Source organism: Rhinopithecus roxellana, chromosome 15, assembly GCF_007565055.1.
Source record: "Rhinopithecus roxellana isolate Shanxi Qingling chromosome 15, ASM756505v1, whole genome shotgun sequence".
Classification (NCBI taxonomy): domain Eukaryota; kingdom Metazoa; phylum Chordata; class Mammalia; order Primates; family Cercopithecidae; genus Rhinopithecus; species Rhinopithecus roxellana.
The window spans coordinates 51,503,894-51,513,636 of NC_044563.1; the positions used below are offsets into that span (position 1 = coordinate 51,503,894).

Here is a 9,743-nt window from a genome sequence, read left to right on the forward strand (position 1 = left end):
CCATAGTTACTCTATATTTTATCTTACAAAGTGATACCAAAGGGGAAAAGGGAAGTGCTGGGAAGGGAAGGGTGTGCTCACTTTAAATGATAGGGAAGTGGGGAAGGGCATGGTCCCTGGCTAGGACTCCACACCTGGGCCTGTGCCCACGAATCTAGGTGAAGACAGGCATTTTTGTTTTCCCGGCCAAATGTGGCATTTCCCAAGACCATCCTGGCTTGCCATGCCCCCATCCTGTGCCTATAAAGACCCCAAGACCCTAGCAGGCAGAGACACAAGCAGCTGGACATCGAGAGGAACACACTGGCTGAAGAAGACACAAGTGGCTGGACATCTAGAGGATGCTGAGGGGAGCATGCTGGCAGAAGAGCACAGGACAGATGCCAGCACACAGGGAGCCCATCGACCGGTGGAATGAGGCAGAGTTTGGCCAGGGGGAGTTAGAGAAGAGCCCAGGCTGCTGAGCGACCTGACCACTCCATCCCCTTCTGGCTTCCCCCATCTGCTGCGAGCTCCCTGCACTCAATAAAACCTTGAACTCATTCTCTAAGCCCAGGTGTGATCTGATTCTTCTGGAACACCAAGGCGAGAACCCAGGATACAGAAAGTCCTCTGTCTTTGTGGTAATATAGAAGGTCTAATTGAGCTGGTTAGCACAAGCTGCCTATAGATGGCTAAACTAAGAGAGCACCCTGTAACCCATGCCCACTGGTGCAGGGGCTGTAAACATTCACCTCCAGACAATGCCGTGGGGTGGGAGCTCCACAGCCTGCCCGTCTGTATGCTCCCCTAGCGGTTTGAAGAGTGGGGCACTGAAGAAGCATGCCACACCCTCATCACATGCCCTGAAAAGGGGACAAGGGAAATTTTCTGGTTTCAAAAGGACCTTTCACATAGTGGAAAGTCAATAAATATTTGTGGAATGAATTAAAATGAATGTGCATTAATCCGTAGTAAGGTGTTATTATATTTCCCTATATTCCATGGAGGAGGGGAAAAAAACAAATAATGACAAGCTAATATTGGAATGTAAGGGAATTTAATTGTTCATGAGCATGCACATTTAATTCCTTAGGTATATTCAAGGATAAAGACTCAGTAGAATACACTTTTCTTAGTATCCATACCTTCAATCCTGGATTATAAGATTCTTCAGAAAGATGACTCTTAGGATAGTCTACCATTATATATAAACAAACGTACATATTTATTGGTGCAGGAGGACATTGTCGAGGGGAGGATAGGGGAAGGACATTTCTGTAGGCACTCAAACATCTGAGTTCTTGTCCATCAGTTAACTATATGAACTTGGGCAAGTTGGTTCCCTTTTCTTTTCTTTTTTTTTTTTTTTTTTGGACGGAGTCTCGCTCTGTCATCCAGGCTGGAGTGCAGTAGCGTGATCTCGGCTCACTGCAAGCTCCACCTCCTGGGTTCACGCCATTCTCCTGCCTCAGCCTCCCAAGTAGCTGGGACTACAGGCGCCAGCTGCCATGCCTGGCTAATTTTTTGTATTTTTAGTAGAGACGGGTTTTCACCATGTTAGCCAGGATGGTCTCGATCTCCTGACCTCATGATCCACTCGCCTCGGCCTCCCAAAGGGTTGGGATTACAGGCATGAGCCACCGTGCCCGGCCAAGTTGGTTCCCTTTTCCGAGCCAGTTTCTGGCTATAATTAAAAGATTGGATTTGATAATCTATAAAATATTTGCCAGCTCTAAAATATTTTTAATTATGTGGCCAGGAATTTGGTTATGACTCTTTATAAACAGTCATGAATGCCTCTGTTCTTTTTTTTTTTTTTTTTTTTTGAGACGGAGTCTCGCTCTGCCGCCCAGGCTGGAGTGCTGTGGCCGGAGCCTCTGTTTTAGTACTTGACAACATACATACGATGATATGTCTATATATTTGCGTGTTTGACTAGACCGTGAACTTCTTCAGGCTCTGGCTTAGGACCTAGAACAGAGTGTTTAAAAATTAACTGAAATTCATTAATTATACTGCTCAGATATACCAATAGAGCTCACAAGTTTGAGTTGCGATTCCGTCTATATTTGTAAAAACACAAGAACTAATGCCAATGACAGTTTTGAAATGGTCTTAGATTCTACATTAAGTGCACTTCAGATAAATGTAGTGACCCAGAGGGTTAAAATTAAATGATTAAAACGGCTTAGTCTGCCATTTCTCAAAGGACGTAGGTATACACTGCTATAAGCAGTTCCTTTCTTCCTCATGTCGGGTGATACACAGCACATGTGCCTCAGACTTTGAACTTGCTGCAGTCAACATTTTTATCTGTGGCTTGACCAAAGATATAGTGGACAGCTCATCACATGCACAGTTGACAGAGATCTGGAAGGGAAAGCACTTATGGTTTCACACTGAATCACCATCGAAAAAGATTTTGACAGGGTTACTATGATAAGACAATTTAATTCTCATAAAATACAGTTAACAAAGATGAATGTTCTACCCAGATTTCTAAAAACCAAATGTGTTACACAGGTTCAGGAAAATAGGGCTTAGTGATTACAAATCTAAAATGTCTTAAGCATTTTTAAATAACTATAGAGGTAATTATGACAAAAACAGCCATCATTTGTTGAAAATAGTTGATCCCCCTTATCTGTGTTTCTGCTTTTTGTGGTTTTAGTTACCTGAGGTCACCTTCAGTCCAAAAATAATAAATGAAAAATTCCAGAAATCTACAATGTACAAGTCTTAGATTGCGAGCCATTCTTAGTACCATGATGAAGTCTCCCACCCTGGACATGGATCATCCCTTTGTTCAACATATCCATATGTATGCTACCCATTCACCCATTAGTTATCAACGTTGTCTGCTCCTGACATCCAACTATTGACATCTACATGGATTGAGGACCCAGAATCACCCCAAGCAGATGATTTTCCTTCTAATGTGTTGTCAGAAGGTCAATAGTAGCCTATAGCTACGTCACAGTGCCTATGTCATTCATCTCCCTTCAACTCAACATGTAGGCACAAGAAGTGTGAGTACAATATATTTCAAGAAAGAGAAAGACAAATTTCACTTAACTTTTATGACAGTATATTATTATAGTTGTTCTATTTTATTCCTGCTGTTATTAATCTCTCACTGTGCCTAGTTTACAAGTTAAAGATTATCATGGGTATGTATGTATAGGAAGAAACAGTATATCTAGGCTTCTGTACTATCCATGGTTTCAAGCATCCACTGGGAGTCTTGCAATGCATCCCACATGAATAAGTGGGGACTACTGTGCTTATTATGCGCCAGGCACTGTACTAGATGCTACATCTCTGAGTTTCAAGGCCAATACCTTTTCAGTGTACCATGTTCAAAGTTCATTTAAGACAACCAATGATAGGAATCCTACAATGTTATATGATTTTAAAAACAAGATAGCTAGGCAGGCGGAATCCTGTGTTTTGTGCTAGTGAAACTTGGTTGAAATTGTATTCAGGCTTAGATTCCACAATTTCGTAAGTATGTAGTGTGTGTGCTCCAGTGGAAAGTGAGGGGTCTACCAACCTTATTTTCCAAGGATTAGCTGGGGAAAAAGTGAATAATAATCTGGATCAGTAGAGAGGGGAAATGATAGCTGTTTTTAGAAACAGAAAAGGCTATCCTGTGACTGTTGGATTAGGCCTATTTTATCTAGATCCTGAATAAAGAAGCAGGATGTAGAGTGAAAGGAACAGATAAATGGATTTTGGCTTAACAAAGGAAAAAAAATACTAATAGTGAGTTCTATCCTAGTACTGCCAAATGAATGAGAGTCCCATTGTTAAAAGTGTGCAGGGATAAGTTGGACATTCACTGATGGAAAAGGAAGACTGGAATTAATGATAGAAGAGATGCCTCAAGGTCAGTTTCAAAATAGTAATTTTATTATTCTCTGATTGTATATTGATAGAGACTTCTTCAGAGTTTGCAATCAAAACCTTGTCTAATTTAGCTGAAGCTACTCCATTAAAAATCTGCTGGTTATTTTATAAATACTTGTAGAATCCATGCCATCTAAGATAGCATAACAAAGGTATGTCTGCAAGTTTCTTGCTTTCAATCATTTTAATTTATTTATCATAAACATTCTTCCTCTTCTTTTTTTAATTTTTTTTTTAATGCTTCATGAATTTGCATATCATCCTTGCGCGGGGATCATGTTAATCTTCTCTGTACCGTTCCAATTTCAGTATATGTGCTGCTGAAGTGAGCACTATTTCTCATAGTGAGTCTGAGACATAGGCATTACTTTTTCACATTACTAGATGGCAAAACTAACCCCGAGAAGTTAAGCAATGTATCTAACATTACACTGTTAATTGGTAGTAGTACTATGATGCAAACATAATTGATTAACAATTCTAAACAATGCGTCTTCCTCCACATTTTCATGAAGATCTACAAATTAGAGTAATTTTAAAAAGATCTTCAGTTTTGTAGCTTTTTAAATAATGGAAGCCATAGTTTATTATGACTTTTATAATGAAAAAGGCATGTTGTGGGAAATTTGGAAAACAAAGTAAAATTCAAAATAATAATAAATGGAATAATATCCTCTATAACTCTACCATCTGTAAAATTACTTCAACTATTATAGTGCCTAATTTTGTGAGGTTTTTCATACATATATTTCATGAAATATATAAATATATGATCGAAATAAATATTACATATAAATATACACACATGCAAATATATAAATATATATTTTTTTCTTTTTTTTGAGACGGAGTCTCACTCTGTCACCCAGGCTGGATGTAGTGGTGTGATCTCGGTTCACTGCAAGCTCCACCTCCCGTGTTCATGCTATTCTCCTGCCTCAGCCACCCGAGTAGCTAGGACTACAGGCACCCACCACCATGCCTGATATTTTGTATTTTTAGTAGGGACGGCGTTTCACTGTGTTAGCCAGGATGCTCTTGATCTCTTGACTTTGTGATCCTCCCGCCTCGGCCTCCCAAAGTGCTGGGATTACAGGCGTGAGCCACCACGCCCGGTCTATAAATATATAATTTTAAAGATAAACGGGACCAACTACTCTGTGTTGTTCTTTGCATTTGATGGGAAATATAATTTTGTGGGTATATTCTAATATCACTAAACATTTTTCTTTTTTAAATTATTGTTCTAACTGTACTGTGTGCAAGTACATTTTTATTTTCTCAACACATCAACTGAATATTGTATTTTATAAAGCACTTTTTGGTACTGTTTTCATGATACAAGAAGGCCCTGAGACTATTCCGTAAAACATATATGCCCTTTAATTTTCCTTTTTAAAAATCTTTTTGTCTGTTTGTTTTAACTTTTAATAGCTTTAGGGGTACAAGTGGGTCTTGGTTACATGGATGCATTGTACAGTGGTGAAGTCTGGGATTTTAATGTACCTGTCACTAGAGTAGTATACATTGTATCCAATAGGTATTTTTTCATCCCTCACCCCCATCCAACCCTCCCCTCTTCTGGATCTCCAGTGTCCCTTATACCATTATGTATGCCTTTGTGTACCCGTAGCTTAGCTCCCACTTCTAAGTGAGAGCATTTGGTATTTTTTTCCCATTCTTAGGTTACTTTAATTAGGATTATGACCTCCAGTTCCATCCAAGTTGCTGCAAAAAACATTTTTCATTCATTTGTATGTATTTAATAGTATTCCATGTATATGGTACTATGGTTAGAGCAATAATTTAAAAAAAAATAGTGATAATAGACTAAAACATGAGGTATATATACCTCATCAACTGATGGGCACTTCGGTTAATTCCGTATCTTTGCTATCATGAATTGTGCTGTGATGTATACACACATGCTAGTGTTCTTTTTATATAATGAATTATTTTCCTTTGCATACTCAGTAATGAGATTGCAGGATAACATAGCAGATGTACTTTTAGTTCTTTGAGAAGTATTCCTGCTGTTTTCCAGAGAGGCTGTACTAATTTACATTCCCAGGAACAGTGTATAAGTATTCTCTTTTCATCACATCTGCGCCAACATCTATTTTTTGACTTCTTAATAATGGGCATTCTAGTTGTGGTAAGATCATGTCTTATTGTGGTTTTAATTTGCATTTCCCTGATGTAATATCGCTAAATATTTTTCTAAAGCATAAACTGTATTTGCTTCAGCCTAAAGATATATTGAGAGGACATAAAAATCCATTTTTATTGACATGCTAGTAGAATTATTTCCCTGAAATATTGAGACCTGTGGTCAGTAAAAGGATTTTTTTGCTTCATCTGTCCTCAGGACTGAAGACAGATTAGGAGTAACTGAAAGTAGCTGCGGGTTTCCCATCACACTCATGCCTGCTTGACCTAGCCCCTTTCCAATATTAACCTCACTCACCTACTCCTCTCTAAGCACTTTGGCCTCATTTTCTCTCTTGAACTTGCCAAATGCATTCCAGGCCTAGATCTGAACACATGGCATTCACATGACTTGAAAAGCTTTCCCTAGATATTCATTTGGATCTCTGTTTCAGCATCACCTCCTGAAAGGGGTCTCTCCTGACTTGCTTAACACCAGAAACCCTGACCGTCCTTTCTTCTTTTCCATCCCCCTACCTTCACCCTGCTTTATTGTTTCTGTATCCCATTTCATTATCTACGATCATATCATGTAAGTATTTGTTCCTTGGTATTTTCCTTCTCATTTATTAAATACAGGGGAATTACAATGCTTCTGTCTTATCAGCAGTCACCTGGAATAGTGCTTGGCGTAGAGTGTGTACCCAACATATGCTTATTGCTTGAATGAATGAGTGAGTAGCTTGTAAGGCATGCCTGGCAAAAAGATCCCACTTTATTTTTAGTATGTTGGGAAGTCAGGGGAGGGTTTTGAGCTGTTTCCTAGTCTTTCTTTATCATTGATCTAAGAGAGATTATTTAAGAGACCTGAAGCTTAACATAAAAGTGGATTTATTCTTTTATACTGGAGTTTTTGTGAGAAGAACAAAAACCAGAAGTTGTCCTGAAGGAAGGCTAGGAAGAAAAGACCAGATTGTCAATATAATTGGGCTAGACAGAGAATGGGAGGATGAGACAGAGTCAAATGGGATTTGTTTTTTAAAAAATGAAAAGAGTCATTTCTCAGTGGCACCTGATGGTTAAATAAATCTTGGGAAACTCACAAGGCCATGTATAGATGCTAACAGTGCCTTTCTATACACTTTCATATCTGGAAAGTAGGTATATTTAACAGGCCCATAGTAATTGGAATGGTCTTATTTTTATCAGAAGAGTAATGATAAGCTCATTAATTGTCTAAGCGGATAGGTGATACAAGCCTCAGATGTATTCTATTGGCTTGCATTTTTAAGATCCCATAAAAGAAAATGCAGTCAAATTGTGATTTTTGAGAAGGGAGTTATCCATCAGCATTAGAGTCTTGATAAGGCTATATAGGTTTCCTAAGAAAGACACTTCTTCAAAGGTGATAGCATAGTTATCTCTCATGCAGTATAATTGATAGCGCTATTCAAAATTAATAGACTTTGGTGTGTATTAGATTAATGCATAGTATGCTCAGAACAGAAAGCTTACCACTTCTGGGATTTTAACCCACATCTAGAATTCGAATAACATGAAAAGAGAGGGATGGGTGAGACCTCATGTCTGAGGATACAGCAAAGACTGACAAGTTTTACAACATGATAGTGGTCATAAAACTAGACTTAACAACCCCACAGTCCTGAAAGTGAGATAGAAAGGTGTTCAAAGGAAACCTGTGCTTCTGATATGCTTCATCCCTCCTATTTATTTTATTACTGTGAGCCTACAGTTCCCATTGGTGGCTCTGCCTGAGTGCTTATAAATAAGGTAACAAATAGTACTTAAGAAACATTACATTAATGGGGGATTTCTATTAGTCTTCTATGACCTAGATTAATATTGGAACAGTTTAATAGATACAATCATAATGAGAACAAACCTACTAATATATGTGGTCAAACGGAATGGTCTTTTTTTTTTTTTTTAGCTAGACTGAAGAGGAAATTAGGGTAAAAGAAAGAGAATCAAATCAGGAAAAAGCACAAAGATTAACAAAAACAGGGCCCAGACAGGCTGGTACTCTTAGAGAAGCTAATATAGAAGCAGCAGTTTATTTTGTCTCTTCTGAGAACTAGACTGGGAATTCCGGGGGAAGTACCCATCTATGATGCCGGAGAAGAGCTCACCAAAGAGGTAAAATAGAATTTCTTCCTTATTCCTGATTTTCTAGCAGATAGATCAATGACTTTGGAGGCATAGACATCTTGATTAAGATTCTGGCTCCTTTATTTGTTCTATGTATGATGTTTGGGGTATTAATCTCCTTATCCATACAATGAAGGCAAGCAAACCAACTTTTAGAGTCATAGTGAAGAATAAATCAGATTAGATATGTTAAGGACCAACCAAGCACAATGCTAGGAACAAGGCTGTCATTTACAGTGTACAGGTTGTGCCTTGCACAGTCACTAAAGGGCACCATTTGCATCTGTAGGACAAATTATAAACACTCTTCCATAGCATACTCATACTTTTCATCCTTATTGAATACTATCTCTCAAGGTGTCCACTTTGAGAGTGTAAAATCAAGATGATCTGCCATTACCTTCTCAAACACATTCTGGTGATAGCAGTGATGAGAAATATAGGACACAGAAGAATTCTGAGTCATTGGCATGTAACATTCCCTCCATCTAAACTATGATTGTTACCTCATACAGTCAGACTTTTCATGCCTTTTGGGGAAGTGTTCCCTGATGCTTTACAGGTTTGTTTGTTTTTTTTATCCCAAGCTAGAGTAGATGCCTCTCTCCCAGGTTCTCATGACCCTCTGTATTGACCTCATAGGCTAACTCTCTCAGGGTACGTGCCACATTGTATCGTAAGTGTTACTTTTTATGATTCTATCACAGTACTGAGAACTCTTTGAACTTCTGACTTATCCCTGTATGTTTAGTTCCTAGTTCAATGTCTGGCACAGTTATTGCTCAGCATGTGCTTTTTAAATGAGTGAACACACAGACTGTCATATGTGAATACATTGCAATATGACCTTGAGAAAGTTACTAAACCCTTCTGAACTTCAGCTTCCTCATCTATAAAATAGGAGAAAATGCATACCTAGAGGATACATTGAGCTATATAGAACACTTGGGTCAGAGTATTCACTCAATAAGTTGAGCAATATTTCATTATTATTATATTATTTTTATGACCATATTCGATGTAATTAAATGTACCAAAAGTATGCCATTACTGAAAAAAAATTTAAACAGTTGTTAAAAGAAACCCATCCCATTGATCCCCTTTATTCTTGGGGTTTCTGACTCTACAAAGTGTCGTTTGCCCTTTTCTTACAACAGTGATCCATTCCCCTTTGCACTTTTTGTAAGTTCATACATTTATTCTGTCTGACACTCACAAATCCATTACGTTTAATGAATATTCCTTCTGACATCATGCTGCTTAAATAAGGCTAGAGTGCCTAATGATTTTGCTTTTAACAGTGACTTTGTGTACTCTATATTTCTAAAATTTAGCAGAGCTGATCATCATTTTCATATTCCTGAAATCCACATAGTAGCAGTTAAATTTGTACCAACACTTTTGAGCAGTGATGATGTAAAATATGCAGGACTAGGCACTATAGGGAGATACAAACATGAACATGGTCTTGCCTCTCTGCTTGAAGTTCGAGGTCTCAGATCAAAAGTCTCTTAGTTAATATGCTGAGAAGAGCC

General features: G+C 38.2%; 1 non-coding gene across 1 annotated transcript; it reads right to left on the minus strand.

Moving 5' to 3' along the window:
* Window positions 1-4,117: 4,117 nt before the first annotated feature.
* LOC115893708 lies at window positions 4,118-4,224 on the minus strand. Its single transcript, XR_004053770.1, has one exon. It is a non-coding gene; the product is annotated as a U6 spliceosomal RNA (small nuclear RNA).
* Window positions 4,225-9,743: the final 5,519 nt, after the last annotated feature.